Below are 18302 nucleotides of genomic sequence, written 5' to 3'. Positions count from 1 at the left end.
TACTTTATTGGCTAAAGGGCTACTCCCCTTTGGTATAAAGAGAGGCATTAGAAAATCTATTAAGACTGAGTTATATTCTGCAGCCACCATCTTTTCTTGTTGCAATTAGTATTTCATTTTAATTGTGCTGCTATATAATTTCTTAGGAAAAGATACTCCGTGTGAACTCAGAGCAAGGTTTTTTTTTTTACTCCAGTAGACTATCAGTCCACAGAACACTTTGCTCTTCTTCCCTGGGTTAAGAGAGGGACAGGGACTTGGACTTGATGTGGTCAAGGAAGTTAGGGATTATTTTAAGTGTTTCACCCTTACATTTACCTCTTTGTGTTCTTGTTGCTATAAAGGAAAATGGCTATCTGGGTTCTGTAATGCCTAGTGAATTCGAGCCTGGTTGTCTCTGTTTTGAGCCTCTTCCATGTAGATGATCATTGGAAACACGTTCATAGCTTCATCTAACAAAATAAAAGTCTCATCTCTTGGAGAAAAAACTTATACACGTTTTTAGGTTTAAAAAAAAAAGTAAAGAAGAGAAAATCTCCTATCAGATATTTCTAATAACTATTTTTAATAACTATTCCCACCTACATTTTCCCATTTCCTCAATATTTCCTCATTCATTGAGCAATTATTCGACTCTTAGAAGACAAGTTTTTTTTGCGTTTTGTCTTTAAGTAATCCTGGTTAAAATATAAGACATTCCCTGCCCTAAGAAGCTCATAGTATTTTGGAAAAGACAGACATGTAAATAATTAACTTATGTTCAGAGAATTTAGGGAGTGATTTCTTCTCACTGAGATCAAGGCAGTGTTCACTGAAGCCCTGGCATTTAGAAGTGAGCCTTGAGGACGGAGACACTCCAGGCTGAAGAAACAGTGTTAGCACAGGCGTGATCTCCTACTTTTGTAATGACAAGTCCAAGCAGCAATGAGTAGAGTAGGCCTCTGTGGCTGAGGAGTAGAGTGACTGATGAGACAAAAAAAATGTTGGAGCCGGGTTATTGATAAGTGAATGTGTAATTAAAATGTTAAGTTTTATTCACTAAGCAGTGGGGAGTCATTGAAGATTTTTGAAGAGAGGAGTCAGAAGGTCTGACTGAAAGTTCAGGAAGGTAACTCACAGCTGTGCAGGGGACAGGTTAGAAAGTCAAAGACAGAAAATATGGGAGAAATGCTAGTTCGGTATTTTAGTAGGAGAGAAGTACATATGTTGTTTTGAATTGCTTCTTTCACCAAAAAATACTCTTGTTACTTCACTATTGTAATACCAGAGCCCTAAATGAGAGCAACTTTCACAGATCGTTAGTCACCGTACACCTTTGGTAATCTCAGGTTTTGTTATTGACTGAACTCAAAATTCTTATGTTGAAGTTCTAATCCCCACCCCACCCACAGTGTATTCTTTAGGGAGGTTAAATGAGGTTGTAAGAGTGCCCCTAACCCAGCAGGACTGGGGTCCTTAGAAGAGAAAAAGACATCACACCTTCCTCCTTGGGAGGAAACAGCAGGAAGGTAGCCGTCTACCTACAAGGTAGGAAGGTAGGGAGGTAGGTCTCCCCAGAAACCAACACTGATGGCGCCGTGATCTTGGAGTTGTGTTCTCCAGAACAAATCTGTTGTTGAAGATACTCAGCCTGAAGTAATTTATTATGACAGCCCAGAGAGGACTAATACAGGCCTAGAGTAAAGTCGGCTTGTCTTCATGTTCCATATTGTCTTTCTCTTTCTCTGGGAATATGGTTCTCTGAGTCTGAGGCAGGAGAAATAAGAACACTCCATTAGCATATCAATCCTCTGAAGTTCTCATGGCAACTGAGAGAAAATGTGTGAAAGAGATTTTTTCAAATAGAAACCAGCTGATTGGGTTTAGAGATAAAAGGAGAGAGACTTGTTAAAAACAATACCTCTTACTACATCTCAAGTTCTTAATCTTTTATTCTGCTGGAGACAACCCTCCTGGATATAAAGAAGCACCTACATTTCTGTGAATGAGGTGTGTGCTTTTCCATCATGAACCTGGCCTCAGGTCTGATGTCTCTGGCTTCTCTGACTGCACTGTCCTGTTTTTCTTTTACATCTTGGCTGCTCCTCAGTTGTCATCTGATTTTTCTTTCTACTACCTTAGAATTATTGCTCATATATTCTAAGGTTATGTCTTTGGCCTCTGCCCCTTTTCCTCTACTTTTTGGTCAGGAGAGGTCAATTGCTCCTTAGATTTCTATTAAAATAATTTTATTTTACAACTGAAATTTATAAATCTACAGGTCTCTATCCTTAAGTTTCATGTCCATGAATATCCTCTGGGAATTTCTACTTAAATGTCTTAACAGCAGTCAGTAAGTTTCACTTGTGTAGCTTGGTGTGGTTCTCAGGGCACCTCGTATATACTGTGCACGTGCTTGTCTTCCTTCAGGTCAGTACTCTAGTGAGTGTGCTATTTTAATTCTATTTTATGTTTAGGATGCTGACTCTCAAACAGGTTAATTTTCCAGCTCACAAAATAAGAAAAGATCATTCAGATATCAAACATTAGAGATATTTAAACATATCTAAAACTTCTCCAAGAAGTCCAGAAGTGGTTAAAAACACTTCTAAAGTGGAACTTGAAGTGCTACTAATGTTACTTGCAAATGGTCGCCCCTTCTTACATTTCTTGGTGATCAGCACTATCATTTCCTTAATCAGCCTGTCAAGTCCAAAACCTGAAACTCTTAAATACTTGTTGAAAGTATAGAGAAATGACCAAACAAATGGTTCTTAAAGTTGATTCTCAATTTAATGCCTCTATGAAATCACTTAGAAAGCCGTTAATCATTCCACATTCTCCATTCCCGCTGCATTCACCTAGGATATTGGAAAGAACAAACAAGAGAATGAACATAAAGAGACAAGGATTTTTGCATCCTTATTCAGTAAGGAATATCTTATTTTGCTAAAGCCAGTGTGAAATTGTCAAGAGTATCTCAAGATAAATGTATCTTCAAAGTTACACAGTGAAAATAAACTTTTAGTTCTATACTGTTTTCTAGCTACAAGCCACATAATTAGCACACAAAACAGCAGTAACACTGGAAATGTGGTTTCTCAATATTATTGGTCTTTCTACTAATTAAAATTAGCTTTAAAAAACAATGTCATAAAATACTGTAAGTTAATGCAGTGCCTGATGTAGTTTTAAAAATTTAGGAAGTAATATTGGTGACTAGTGACAATATAAGGAAGATTAAATATTTCTTAATCAAAATAAATGTTTATTCTGGTCTGGAGACCATTCCTTATTTGATCATCCTTGGAAAATATAAAATGTCAGAGCCATTATTTTTTATTAACTGGCTCTGGCATGGGCATAAATAGTAAATTGAACTTTTTTTTTTTTTTTTGGGTAGTAGGCATTAAGAGAAATTTGGGCTGAAGAAGTATTCAGACTTAAAATATATCACATGTAGGTACTTATACATAGGTAAAAATCAATTTTTAATAGAACTTTTATATGTCATATAATTTGGGTAAAATACAAATAACCTATCTTGTCACACAAGGGGTAGTTTGTATGTCTGGCTCATCACAATTTTAATTGTAAATCTCAGGAAATGCAGAATATGACAATTAAGTTAGGAAGTGCTCAATGGATGGCAGAGTAGTAAATTTTATTAAATTTCTTCATAAAATAACATGGACAAATAATCTAATACAGAGCTGTTGGTGCATTGCTAGGTATTGCTGAAGGAACAAATAGGCAGCTTCAAATTCACTCCAAACATGAGTTTTACTAGTTGGTTGTCAGTAATTTTACAGGTTGTTCTCCGATAAAATTGTAAGTTATTTGGTTCTCTGTTCAAGGAAGCAGCACTTAAAAATAAACAGTACATCTAATAGTAGAAAACTAGTAATTTAGTACATTATAGGAAATCAAACAGAAATCTATGTATAGGACCATTAGCTTAATACTTTAATATAAATTATAAAATAAATTTGAATGAAGGAATTACTGATACAAAAGCTATGGGAATAATTTGATATGACACAAGCTGGAAGAGTTGGGGGTAAAATAAAACAAAGAAGATAAATCCCAAGAAATTTACTTAAGTGGCATGATTTTCAATGGTGTCAAAAGGCTTGAACCATCTGTTGGGTATAACTTGCTAAATGGTAACTATGGCAAATGTACTTTTCTTATATGAGTCAACAGTGTTCCTGGAAGGTCATTTCCAACCCCCATCCTCACTAATACCAGGTATAACATGGTATGTTACATTCAATAATTTGGGTTCAGTAATAGCAGTTTTATGCCATGGCATTTCTAAACCTCATTCACCACTCCAAAGATGGTTTTGAGCTCTCTTCAAAATCCCCCTTCTCTTACTAGATAGCTACAAGGTAGGAAAAATCATTTTGACATGGTTATTCTCATACTAAGATCATAAAAACGCACGATACGTTAGAGGACTTACCTGTGTAATATTCTCGCGTGTTTATTCACAGCTTTCAGAACGCTGCTGCACTTACCTGGTACACCTGCCTAGAAGCTGGAAGGAGTAAATGCAAAGCCAAAACCTTGCTGCATCTCTGTCATTCACATCGGGCTTCCTGTTATTCCTAACATTTAAATGGACACAGATACGGTAATGTATATATAATTTTCTCACAAAAACTATATAAGCTATGACTCAAAAATCTGGCTCACTATTCCAATGAACCCCCCCCCCGCCAAAAACTAAAAATATATTTAAATCTTTTCATTTTTCTTCAATTCATTTTAAAAGTGTAAAACTCTTAAGTGTCATGAGAAGTGAAAGTAATGTGGCCTCCTTCGGATTTCTGCAGTAGTTCCTGACTCCAATAGTCATTTGGGCCCTTAATTAGCAGAGTCACAGTACTTTGATGTTTCCATGTATTATTGTCCCAAGTAGATAATAAGAATTATTATGGACTGAATGTCTGTATCCTTCCAAAATTCATGTTTTTAAAGCTCTAACCCCCAAACTGATGATTAGAGGTGGGACTCAGGGTCAGCAAGACATTATCCTTCAGGGGTTCAGTTGTCATAGGTCCTCTCCCTGGCCATTTCATCAACCAGGGAAGATTGAGTTTTATCACAGGAGAGGAGACTGGAAGGCCCCTACAAACATTGTCCCACACTATCACACCTCCCGTTGATTCTTCAAAGGGCCCTCTCATCTTTCCTGAAAACCATTTATACTCCCGTCAGAGGGCCACATCGTCCCCCCCCCCCCGTTGCCCTACTATTAATGATATTTAATCTTGAATTCTAAGCCACCTTGGTGAGTTACTCATCTTCCCCTGGGTATCACTCATGTCTACATGGGGCGTGCATCTTAATAAACTTCTTGTTTTTTCTTGTTCATCTAAGAATTCAGAAGTGTGGAGGGAAAATTATTTCCCTCACTTCAGGGCCTTTGGGAGGTAACTGGGTTTAGAGGAGGCCATGAGGGCGGGGCTGGTGGGACCTGTGCTCTCATTAGAAGAGACATGAGAAAAACTGATTTCACTGTGCCCTCACAGGGTGGAAAAAGAGCAAAGGTGGCGGCCTCCAAGCCAGGAAGAGGGCCCTCACCTTGAACTGAGTCAGTCAGCACCATGATCTTGGACTTCACGGCCTCCAGAACGGTGAGAAATAATTATTCATGTATATGGTGTTTTTGTTATGGCAGCCCATGCAGGTTAAGGCCAGCATGAAACTTAGCAGTAAGCTTAACCATGTATTTTTCTCTCCACTCTGACCTGTGTCTACTGCCTACCCTTGAAAGTGTATTTGTTGTCAGTACACGGCCTCCCTGTGACAAATCCTCATGTTAGCAGCAGGGCCTTTCTCAAGTGTGACTCGAATTGTTGAAAATTCTTACAGGGAAACAAAAAGTAATAACTTTAGAACAAATATCAGTCACCCCCAAAAAAATAACTTAAACTAACCCCTGTGAATATATAAAATGACACAGCCTATTATTGGATTATGCACTAAAAGTTTATGATGAGATGAAGAGATGGAAGAGGACAAGGTGAAGGACGGCAATGACCTCATAATGGGATCGCTGTGTCTTTAGTTTGTAATAAGGTGGGTTTAAAATTTTCATTTAAGTCCAGTGAAAATCTGGATACTTTCCCTGATGAAAGTAATGATAAGTGTATGCGACAGAAGGTAAGAAACCAGATTCAGATGAGGGTGGGGCCTCCCTTGGCAGTGATGGACTCAGGTTTTCAGAAACAAGGGCTGTGATGTGAGAGGTGCTTCAGGATTCTGGGGGGAGGTGTGCATTATGATTGCGTTACAGGGCATGATCTCTGCTACAGGACAGAAACAATAAATCTGAACGTGGTACCTTTAAGGCACGTAGAGTAGTTTTCAGTTCAGTGTCTTGTGTTGCAGTGTATTAAAAAGAGCACGTCATTGTCGAGTCAATTACAGAATTTAACTGGATATGCCTGTCAGTATCTAAAAATTTTGAAATCCCAGTCTGACCCTTCCCACCTCCTACCCCCTTGGCAACCACAAGTTTGTATTGTATGTCTATGAGTCTGTTTCTGTTTTGTATTTATGTTCTTTTTTTTTTTTTTTTTTTTTTTTTTTTTAGATTCCACATATGAGCGATCTCATATAGTATTTTTCTTTTTCTTTCTGGCTTACTTCACTTAGAATGACATTCTCCAGGAATATCCATGTTGCTGCAAATGGCGTTATGTTGTCATTTTTTATGGCTGAGTGGTATTCCATTGTATAAATAGACGACATCTTTATCCAGTCATCTGTTGATGGGCATTTAGGCTGTTTCTATGTCTTGGCTATTGTAAATAGTGCTGTTATGAACATTAGGGTGGAGATTAGTTTCTATTTGCTTCAGAGCTAGTAGTTTGTAGTGTAAAAACTCAGGACTTTGGAGACACGTTTAGGTTTTAATTCTAGCACTGTCTTTTACTAACTCTGTGGTCATAAGCAAATCAACACTCTAAGTTCAGTTCCTTTATCAGTAAATATGGTAAATACTGCGTTTGCCAAACTACTGCTATGGGTTCATCATGTTTCTAAAGTCCCTCATACTTGTCTAGTATCTATTAGGTAATCTCTATATTACTGTATCTCTAAAACATAATTTCTGAAATGTTTGCACATTTCATCTGCTTTGACTAAAGTTTAGTTTACTAAAAATTCAGTAATTTCTCTAAACACATAATAGTTTTAACACTTAAAAAAAATCATGACACTTCTCTGCTCTAAAAAAACTTCTTCCTTTTCCCTGTACTATTTAAAGTAGGCCCAAAAAGAACTTTTAAAAAATTAGCCACAAATGAGTAAATCCTATTTTAAAAAAAAATTTACCTTTTTTATGGAGGTGGAGCAAGGGTCATCTAGATATCAGAGTGTGATCTTCAGGGCCAAAGGTTCATTAATTTCCCTTCCTAGGGGGAAAAAAGAGCTATAAACTCAGACTCTGGAATTTATCAGATCATGTTCTTGATGGCCAATCTTTAAACACTCCCAGCTCAGTTTTCCTAACTCTAAAAGGGTTTTCACCATCCTTCTAGGCAAGACATAAAGATTAATTAGTAAAGATTGCGAAGTGCTTCAAGCATGTGATGTTGTATGAGATAATAGGATAAATATTAATAACATCCTGCTAGAAGTACACAGACAGCCAGAGTAAGGTAACTAAGAAAAACAAACTGCAGTACTTGGTATGAAATTGAAAATCGCTAATGGAATGAAAGTTTGTTCATACTCAGAGCAGTGTTGCATCATGTATAATGTAATACCAGTTCATTTTCCATTCTTAGAATTGCCATGAGCAACTGGTCTTTCAAGCTGTTCCTGACAAGCTCCTGTGTGGCCCTAATGATCATAAAATGGTGCCAAAGACCAGCACTATCCCTTACTGAACATTAAATACTGTCGACCCCTTTCACTGGGTCCATCACTCAACAGAATCCTTAAAGTAATTCACGACACAATTAACATTAATTAACTTTAAAGAAACCCCTCTAAACTATATACATTTAAGGATGCCAACTAGTCACTGCCTTGGACTGGAGATCTGAGTGCTTTATTTGGTCACAGGATGTGATTTCAGATGGACGTGGGAGAAAACTAACATTGCTCAAAACACAGGCAGGTAATTTTCCATGTATGAAGTGTTCAAAGAGAAACGTGAAAGTCAATAGGGCACTTTTTCTGAACAAAAGTGTCGATGTGTCCTCCTCTTCCTCCACCTCCACCACGACCACCAGGAACATAACCCTCCTACTCCTCTTGCCCCTCCATTACATAGACATATAGACAGACATACACACTAGCTTCCTCTTTTATTCCATTAGACAGATAGACAGATAGACAGTAGCCTCCTTGTCTTCCTCCATTAGATAGATAGACAAAAAGATATACACACACAGGTAGACAACACACACACAAGACTCCTCTTCCTAATTCAACAGAGAGAGAAACAGGCAGACTCACACTAGCATCCTCTTCCTCCTCCATTAGATACGTACATACATAGATACATACATAGATAGACAGAAAGATAGACAAGCTAGCCTCCTACATTTGATAGATACATAGATAGATAGATCGAAAGATAGGTAGGCAGACAAACACACATTAGCCTGTCCTGCTATTAGCTTGACGTGAAGGAAGGAAGGGAAAGGAAGGAAGGAAGAAAGGAAGAAACACACAGTAACTTTCTCCACCAACTCCATTAGATAGACAGAGAAAGACAGAAACACTAGACTCCTCCTCCTCCTCCATTAGATAAGTAGACAGATAGACATAAAAATACACTACCCTACTCTTCCTCCTCTATCAGACACATAGTCTTATAGACAGGCAGTCAAACACAAGTACACACTAGCCACCTCCTCCTCCTCCGTTTGAAAGATAGACAGATAAACAGGTAGGTACACTAGATTCCTCCTCTGCCTCTATTAGATAAATAGACAGATAGGCAGACAGGCACACACACACACTAGCCTCCTCTGCCATTAGATAGGCAACTATATAGGCAGATAGACTAGCCGCCTCCTCCTCTAACATTACACAGATAGGCAGATAGACAGAAAGATAAGCACATACACTGGCCTCCTCTTCCATTACATAGATAGGCAGAGAGAAACACAAACACAATAGCCACCTCTTGCTGCACCATTAGGTAGACAGGCAGACAGACACACACAGACGAGCCTCCACTTCCATTAGGGAGAGAGGCTGACACACACACAAGACTACTCCTCCATTAGTTACATAGGCAGACAGAAACACACAGTAGCCTTCTACTCCATTAGATAGTCAGATAGACACACACACACACACATTAGCCTCCTCCTCTGTTAGGGAGCTAGGCAGATAGGCACACAAGAACACACACTTTAGCCTCCTTTTCCATTAGACAAACAGGCAGACAAACAGAAAGATTCACTAATCTCCTCACACACTAGCCTCCCCCTGCATTCGATAAATCGGAGGATAGATAGTAGACAGCCACACAGACATAATACCCTCTTCCTGCATTAGAAAGATAGACAGGCAGACAGACACACGAGCTTCCTCCTCCATTATATAGAAAGGCACATAGACAAAAAGACACACTAGTCTCTACCTCCATTAGATACATGGGCACAGACACACTCGCCTCATCCTCCGTTAGACATATAGGCACACAGACAAACTAGCCTCCTCCTCCATTACATAAATAGGCACACGAAGACACACTAGATTCCTCCTTCATTTCATATATAGGAACATAGACATGGAGACATACTACCTTCCGCTACCATTAGATAGGAAGGCAAACAGACAAATTAAACTCTTGCGCCATTAGATGGATAACCACACAGAAACACTAGGCTACTCCTCAAAAGATAGGTAAGGAGGTAGATAGAAAGCCTGACAGGCACAATAGCGTACCCCTCCACCAAGTGGACAGACACAGAAAAACAGCTCCCTCTCCATAAGGTAGATAGGCAGGCAGATTGACACACAGACACACTATACAGCCCTTCGACGACGTAGATAGGCAAGTAGTCATACAGACATTATAGCCTCTAAACACACTAGGGTCACCCTCCACGAGGTAGGTAGGGAGATAGGCACACAGACACTCTAGGCTGCAGTCCCCGAGGTAGATAGAAACATCCTGACACTCTAGGCTGCACTCACAGAGGTAGATAGGCAGGGAGATAGGCACATAGACACTCTAGGCGGCACTCCCCGACTGAGAGAGGTACACACAGACAGTTTGGCTGCACTCCCCGAGGTAGACAGACACACACAGACACTCTAGGCTGCACTGCCCAACGTAGATAGGCACACACAGACACTCTCGGCTCCACTCCCCGAGATAGATAGACACACACAAACGCTCTAGGCAGCACTCCCCAAGGTAGATAGACAGGGAGATAGGCAAACAGACACACTAGGCTGCACTCCTCAACGCAGATAGCACAGACACACTAGGCTACACTTCTGAGGTATGTAGGAACAGACATTTTAGGCTCAACTGCTCACAGTAGATGGGCACACAGACACTCTGCACTCCCTTCTGCGAGGTAGATGGGCACACAGACACTCTAGGCTCCCTTCCCCGAGGTCGATAGGGAGGTAGATGGGGATGCAGACAGTATAGGCTCATTTCCTCGCGGTAAATCGGCACACAGGCACACTAGCTCCCTTCCCCAAAGTAGATAAGCACACTGACACTCTAGGCTCCCTACGAAGAGGTAGATAGGCAGGGAGACAGGCATACACTCCTCAAGGTAGATATGCACACAGACACTCTAGGCTCCCTTCCCCGAAGTACATAGGCAGGGAGATACGCACATAGACACACTACGCTGCAGTCCTCAAGGCAGAAAGGCACAGACACTCTAGGCTACACTTCGGAGGTAGGTAGGAACAGAGACAATTTAGGCTTCACTGCTCAAGGTAGATAGGCACACAGACAATCTTGGCTCCCTTCCCCGAGGGATATAGGTACACAGACACTCTATGCTTCCTTCCCCTTAGTAGATAGGCACTCAGACACTCGACGCACTCTTCCCTGAAGTAGATAGACACAGAGACACTCTAGGCTCCCTTCCCCAAGGTAGATAGTCAAGGAGATAGTCACACAGACACACGACGGTGCACTCCTCAAGGTAGATACGCACACAGACATTCAAGGAACCCTTCCGCGAGGTGGAAGGACGCACAGATAGTCTAAGCTCTGTTTCCCGAAGTAGATAGGCACACGGACACTTTAGGCTCTCTTCCCCGTGGTAGAAAGGCACAGAGTTAGGCAAAGAGACACTCGAGGCTCCCATTTCTAAGATAGTAAAGCAGGGAGATAGGCATACCAAAACTCTAGGCTCCCTTTCTCCAGGAAGCTAGGAGGGGAGATAGGCACACAGACATTCAAGGCTCCTTTCGCAAGCTGGATGGACACACAGATAGTCTACGCTCTGTTTCCCGAAGTAGATAGGCACACAGAAACTCTAGGTTCCCTTCCTCGAGGTAGACAGACACAGAGATAGGAACACAGACACTCCAGTCTCCGTTCCCAGAGGTAGAAAGGCAGGGAGATAGGCAAAAAGACACTCTACGCTCTACGCTCCCTTTCCCTGGATAGACTTTAGCCTGTATACACTCAAGGCTATATACTCGAAGGTACATACGCAGGGAGATAGGAACACAGACACTCTAGGCTCCATTACCCAAGAAAGATAGGCAGGGAGATAGGCAAAGAGACAATCTAGCCTCCGTTCCCCGAGGTAGATAGGCAGAGTAGATGGGGACACAGACACGAGGCTGCTTTCCTAGAGGTAGATAGGCAGGGAGATAGGAACACAAACATTCTAGGCTCACTACCCTGAGGGAGATAGGCACACCGACAATCTAGGGTGTACTCTGCAAGGTACATGGGCAGGGAGATTGGCACACAGACACTCTAGGCTGCAATCCCCAACGTATATAGGTACACACAAACACTAGGCTGCCCTCACCGAGATAGACAGGCACGGAGATAGGCACACAGAGAAACTCGAGGCAGCACTCCAATAGGTAGATAGGCAGGGAGATAGGCACACAGAGACATTCTAGGCTGCATCCCCTAGGTAGTAGGCAGGGTGATAGGCAGGGAGATAGGCACACAGACACCCTAGGCTGCACTCCCCGAGGTAGATTGGCACAAGAGAAAATCTAGGCTGCACACCCTCAGGTAGATAGGGAGGGACAGGCACACAGAGACACTCCAGGCTGCACTACCCCAGGTAGATAGGCACACAGAGTAACTCTAGGATGCATTCCCCAAGTAATTGGCAGGGAGAAAGGCACACAGAGACATTCTAGGCTGCATGTCCGAGGGAGATAGGCACACAGGGAAATTCCAGGCTGCACTACCACAGGTAGAAAGGCACACAGAGACACTCTAGGTGGTACTCCCCGAGGTAGATAGGCAGGGATATAGGCATCCAGAGACACTTTAGGCTGCATCCCCGAGGTAAATAGGCAGGTAGATAGGCCCAAACACTCTTGGCTGCATTCCCCAGGTATATAGGCAGGTAAATAGGCAAATAGAGACACTATAGGCTGCACTCCCCCAGGTAGATAGGCACACAGAGACATATAGGCTGCATCCCCCAGGTACATAGGCAGTGAGATAAACACACAGGGAAATTCCAGGCTGCACTCCCACAGGTAGATAGGCACAAAGAGACACTCTAGGCTGCACTCCCCGAGGTAGATTGGAACAAGAGAAACTCTAGGCTGCACTCCCTCAGATAGATAGGCAGGGACAGGCACACAGAGACACTGTAGGCTGCAATACCCCAGGTAGATAGCCACACAGAGACCGTCTAGGAAGCATTCCCCAACTAGATAGGCAGGGAGAAAGGCACACAGAGACACTCTAGGCTGCACTCCCCCAGGTAGATAGTTACACGGAGACACTCTAGGCTGCATTCCTTAGGTAGATAGGCAGGGAGATACGCACAGAGAGACACTCCAGGTTGCACTCTCACAGGGAGACAGGCACACAGAGACACTCTAGGATACATCCCCGAGGTAGATAGGCAGGGAGATAGGACAACAGAGACACTCTAGGCTGCATTCCCCAGGTAGATAGGCAGTGAGATGGACACACAGGGAAATTCCAGGCTGCACTCCCACAGGTAGATAGGCAGACAGAGACACTCTAGGCGGGACTCCCCGAGGTAGGCAGGCAGGGAGATAGGTATACAGAGACACTTTAGGCTGCATCCCCGAGGTAAATAGGCAGGGAGATACGCCTTGAGATAGGCACACAGACACTCTAGGCTGCACTACCCGAGGTAGATTGGAACAAGAGAAAATCTAGGATGCACTCCCTCAGTTAGATAGGCAGGAATAGGCACACAGAGATACTCTAGGCTGCACTCCCCCAGATAGATACGCAGGGAGATGGGCTCACAGAGACACTTTAGGATGCACTCCCTGAGGTAAACAGGCAGGAGGATATACACACAGAGACACGCTAGGCTGCATCCGTCAGGTAGATAGGCAGGGAGATAGGCATCCAGAGACACTTTAGGCTGATTCCCTGAGGTAAATAGGCAGGGAGATAGGCACAGACACTCTAGGCTGCACTCCCCGAGATAGATAGGCAGGGGGATAGGCACACAGGGAAATTCCAGACTGCACTCCCACAGGTAGAAAGGCACACAGAGACACTCTAAGCGGTACTCCCACGTTTATAGGCACACGGAGACACTCTACGCTGCACTCCACTAGGTAGACAGGCATACAGAGACACTCTAGGCTGCATCCCCCAGGTAGATAAGCAGGGAGATAGACACACAGAGCAACTCCAGGCTACACTCCAACAGGCAGATAGGCACACAGAGACACTCTAGGCTACACTCACCAGGTAGATAGGCAGGGAGGTAGGCACAAAGAGACACTCTAGGCTGCACTCCCCGAGGAAGACAGGCAGGGAGATAGGCAACCAGAGACACTCTAGGCTTCACTCCACCTGGTAGATAGGCACACAGAGACACTCCAGGCTGCATCTCCCAGGTAGACAGGCAGGGAGATAGGCATACAGAGACACTCTACCCTGCATATCCCAGGTAGACAGGCAGGGGGATAGGCACCCAGAGACACTCTAGGCTTCACTTCACCTGGTAGATAGGCACACAGAGACACTCCAGGCTGCATCTTCCTTGTAGACAGGCAGGGAGGTAGCCAAGGATATAGTCACACAGAGACACTCCAGGCTGCAGACCCCGAGGTAGATAGGCAGCTAGATAGGCACACAGAGACACTCCAGGCAGCATCCCCGAGGTAGATAGGCACACAGAGACACTCTAGGCTGCAGACCCCGAGGTAGAGAGGCAGGGAGACAGGCAGGGAGATAGGCACACAGAGACACTCTAGGCTGCAGACCCCGAGGTAGACAGGCAGGGAGACACGCAGGGAGATAGGCACACAGAGACACTCTAGGCTGCACTCCCAAGGTGGATAGACACAAAGAGACAACCTAGGCTGAACTCCCAAAGTAGATAGGCACACAGAGACACTCTAGGCTGCACTCCCCAGGTAGATAGGCACACAGAGACACTCCAGGTTGCATCTCCGAGGAAGATAGGTAGGGAGACAGGCAGGGAGATAGGCACACAGAGGACACTCTAGGCTTCACTCCACCTGGTAGATAGGCACACAGAGACACTCCAGGCTGTATCTCCCAGGTAGACAGGCAGGGAGATAGGCACACAGAGACACTCTAGGCTGCACTCCCCAGGTAGACAGGCAGGGAAATAGACAGGGAGATAGGCACACAGAGACACTCTAGGCTGCACTCCCCAGGTAGATAGGCACACAGAGACACTCTAGGCTGCACTCCCCAGGAAGACAGGCAGGGAAGTAGACAGGGAGATTGGCACACAGAGACATTCTAGGCTTCACTCCCTAGGTAGATAGGCACATAGAGACACAAAAGGCTGCACTCCCCAGGTAGATAGGCCCACAGAAACACTCTAGGCTGCATCTCCCAGGTACACAGGCAGAGAGATAGGCACATAGACACACTCTAGGCTGCATCTCCCAGGTAGACAGGCAGGGAGATAGGCGCACAAGACACTACAGTCTGCATCACCGAGGTAGACAGGTAGAGATATAGGCACACAGAGACACTCTAGGCTGAATTCCCGAGGTACACAGACAGTGATGTAGGCAGGGAAATAGGCACATAGAGACACTCTAGGCTGCACTCCCCAGGTAGATAGGAACACAGAGACACTCTAGGCTGCATGTCCGAAGGTGATAGGCAGGGAGAGAGGCAGGTAGATAGGCACACAGAGACACTCTAGGCTGCATCCCCGAGGTAGAGAGGTAGAGAGATAGGCACATAGAGACAGTCTAGGCTGCATCTCCGAAATGATAGGCAGGGAGACAGGCAGGGAGATAGGCACACAGAGACACTCTAGGCTGCATCTCCCAGGTACACAGGCAGACAGATAGGCACATAGACACACTCTAGGCTGCATCTCCCAGGTAGACAGGCAGGGAGACAGGCACACAAGACACTACAGTCTGCATCCCCGAGGTAGACAGGTAGAGATATAGGCACACAGAGACACTCTAGGCTGAATTCCCGAGGTACACAGACAGTGATGTAGGCAGGGAAATAGGCACATAGAGACACTCTAGGCTGCACTCCCCAGGTAGATAGGAACACAGAGACACTCTAGGCTGCATGTCCGAAGGTGATAGGCAGGAAGACAGGCCGGTAGATAGGCACACAGAGACACTCTAGGCTGCACTCCCGAGGTGGATTGGCACACAGAGACACTCAAGACTGCACTCCCCAGGTAGACAGGTAGGGAAATAGACAGGGAGATATGCACACAGAGACATTCTAGGCTTCACTCCCCAGGTAGATACGAACACAGAGATACTCTAGGCTGCAGTCTCCGAGGTACACAGACAGTGATGTAGGCAGGTGGATAGGCACATAGAGACACTCTAGGCTGCACTCCCCAGGTAGATAGGAACACAGAGACACTCTAGGCTGCATGTCCGAAGGTGATAGGCAGGAAGACAGGCCGGTAGATAGGCACACAGAGACACTCTAGGCTGCATCCCCGAGGTAGACAGGTAGAGAGATAGGCACACAGAGACACTCTAGGCTGCATGTCCGAAGGTGATAGGCAGGGAGATAGGTACACAGAGACACTCTAGGCTGCATCTCCCAGCTAGACAGGTAGAGAGATAGGCACAAAGAGACACTCTAGGCTGCATCTCCCAGGTGGACAAGCAGGCAGATAGGCACACAGAGACACTCTAGGCTGCATCTACGAGGCTGACAGGAAGGGAGATAGGCAGAGAGATAGGCACACAGAGACACTCTAGGCTACACTCCCCAGGTAGATAGGCAGGGAGATAGGCACACAGAGACACTCTAGGCTGCACTCCCGTGGTAGATAGGCACATAGAGACACTCTAGGCTGCACTCCCCAGGTATATAGGCAGGGAGATAGGCACACAGAGATACTCTAGGCTTCACTCCCCAGGTAGGTAGGAACACAGAGACACTCTAGGCTGCATCTCCCAGGTACACAGGCAGACAGATAGGCACATAGACACACTCTAGGCTGCATCTCCCAGGTAGACAGGCAGGGAGATAGGCACACAAGACACTACAGTCTGCATCCCCGAGGTAGACAGGTAGAGATATAGGCACACAGAGACACTCTAGGCTGAATTCCCGAGGTACACAGACAGTGATGTAGGCAGGGAAATAGGCACATAGAGACACTCTAGGCTGCACTCCCCAGGTAGATAGGAACACAGAGACACTCTAGGCTGCATGTCCGAAGGTGATAGGCAGAGAGACAGGCAAGGAGATAGGCACACAGAGACACTCTAGGCTGCATCTCCCAGGTACACAGGCAGACAGATAGGCACATAGACACACTCTAGGCTGCATCTCCCAGGTAGACAGGCAGGGAGATAGGCACACAAGACACTACAGTCTGCATCCCCGAGGTAGACAGGTAGAGATATAGGCACACAGAGACACTCTAGGCTGAATTCCCGAGGTACACAGACAGTGATGTAGGCAGGGAAATAGGCACATAGAGACACTCTAGGCTGCACTCCCCAGGTAGATAGGAACACAGAGACACTCTAGGCTGCATGTCCGAAGGTGATAGGCAGGGAGAGAGGCAGGTAGATAGGCACACAGAGACACTCTAGGCTGCATCCCCGAGGTAGAGAGGTAGAGAGATAGGCACATAGAGACAGTCTAGGCTGCATCTCCGAAATGATAGGCAGGGAGACAGGCAGGGAGATACGCACACAGAGACACTCTAGGCTGCACTCCCGAGGTGGATTGGCACACAGAGACACTCAAGACTGCACTCCCCAGGTAGACAGGTAGGGAAATAGACAGGGAGATATGCACACAGAGACATTCTAGGCTTCACTCCCCAGGTAGATACGAACACAGAGATACTCTAGGCTGCAGTCTCCGAGGTACACAGACAGTGATGTAGGCAGGGAAATAGGCACATAGAGACACTCTAGGCAGCACTCCCCAGTTAGACAGGCAGGGAAATAGACAGGGAGATAGGCACACAGAGACATTCTAGGCTTCACTCCCCAGGTAGATAGGCACACAGAGACACTCTAGGCTGCACTCCCCAGGTAGATAGGCACACATAGACACTCTAGGATGCACTCCCCAGGTAGACAGGTAGAGAGATACGCATACAGAGACACTCTATGCTGAATTCTCGAGGTACACAGACAGTGATGTAGGCAGGCGGATAGGCACATAGAGACACTCTAGGCTGCACTCCCCAGGTAGATAGGCACACAGAGACACTCTAGGCTGCATGTCCGAAGGTGATAGGCAGGGAGATAGGCACACAGAGACACTCTAGGCTGCATCTCCCAGGTAGACAGGTAGAGAGATAGGCACACAGAGACACTCTAGGCTGCATCTCCAAGGTGGACAGGGAGAGAGATAGGCACACAGAGACACTACAGTCTGCATCCCCGAGGTAGACAGGTAGAGAGATAGGCACACAGAGACACTCTAGGCTGCATGTCCGAAAGTGATAGGCAGGGAGACAGGCAGGGAGATAGGGACACAGAGACACTCTAACCTGCACTCCCCAGGTAGACAGGCAGGGAAATAGACAGGGAGATAGGCACACAGAGACACTCTAGGCTGCACTCCCGAGGTAGATATACACACAGAGACACTCAAGGCTGCACTCCCCAGGTAGATAGGCACACAGAGACACTCTAGGCTACATCTCCCAGGTAGACAGGTAGAGAGATAG

At 45.1% G+C, this 18302-nt stretch overlaps 1 long non-coding RNA gene across 2 annotated transcripts in view; it reads left to right on the top strand.

Annotated features, from left to right (window-relative positions):
* The window catches only part of LOC123613725 (uncharacterized), a 1048954-nt gene that overhangs the window by 699482 nt on the left and 331170 nt on the right, over positions 1-18302 (top strand). For both annotated transcript variants that reach the window (XR_012508401.1, XR_012508400.1), the window contains exons 7-8: positions 4479-4618; positions 5520-5624. This is a non-coding gene — a long non-coding RNA (uncharacterized LOC123613725). The remainder of the gene's footprint in view (positions 1-4478; positions 4619-5519; positions 5625-18302) is intronic.

Source organism: Camelus bactrianus, chromosome 7 (assembly GCF_048773025.1).
Source record: "Camelus bactrianus isolate YW-2024 breed Bactrian camel chromosome 7, ASM4877302v1, whole genome shotgun sequence".
NCBI classification, from domain to species: Eukaryota; Metazoa; Chordata; class Mammalia; order Artiodactyla; family Camelidae; genus Camelus; species Camelus bactrianus.
This window is presented reverse-complemented; position numbering and strand designations above follow the sequence as displayed.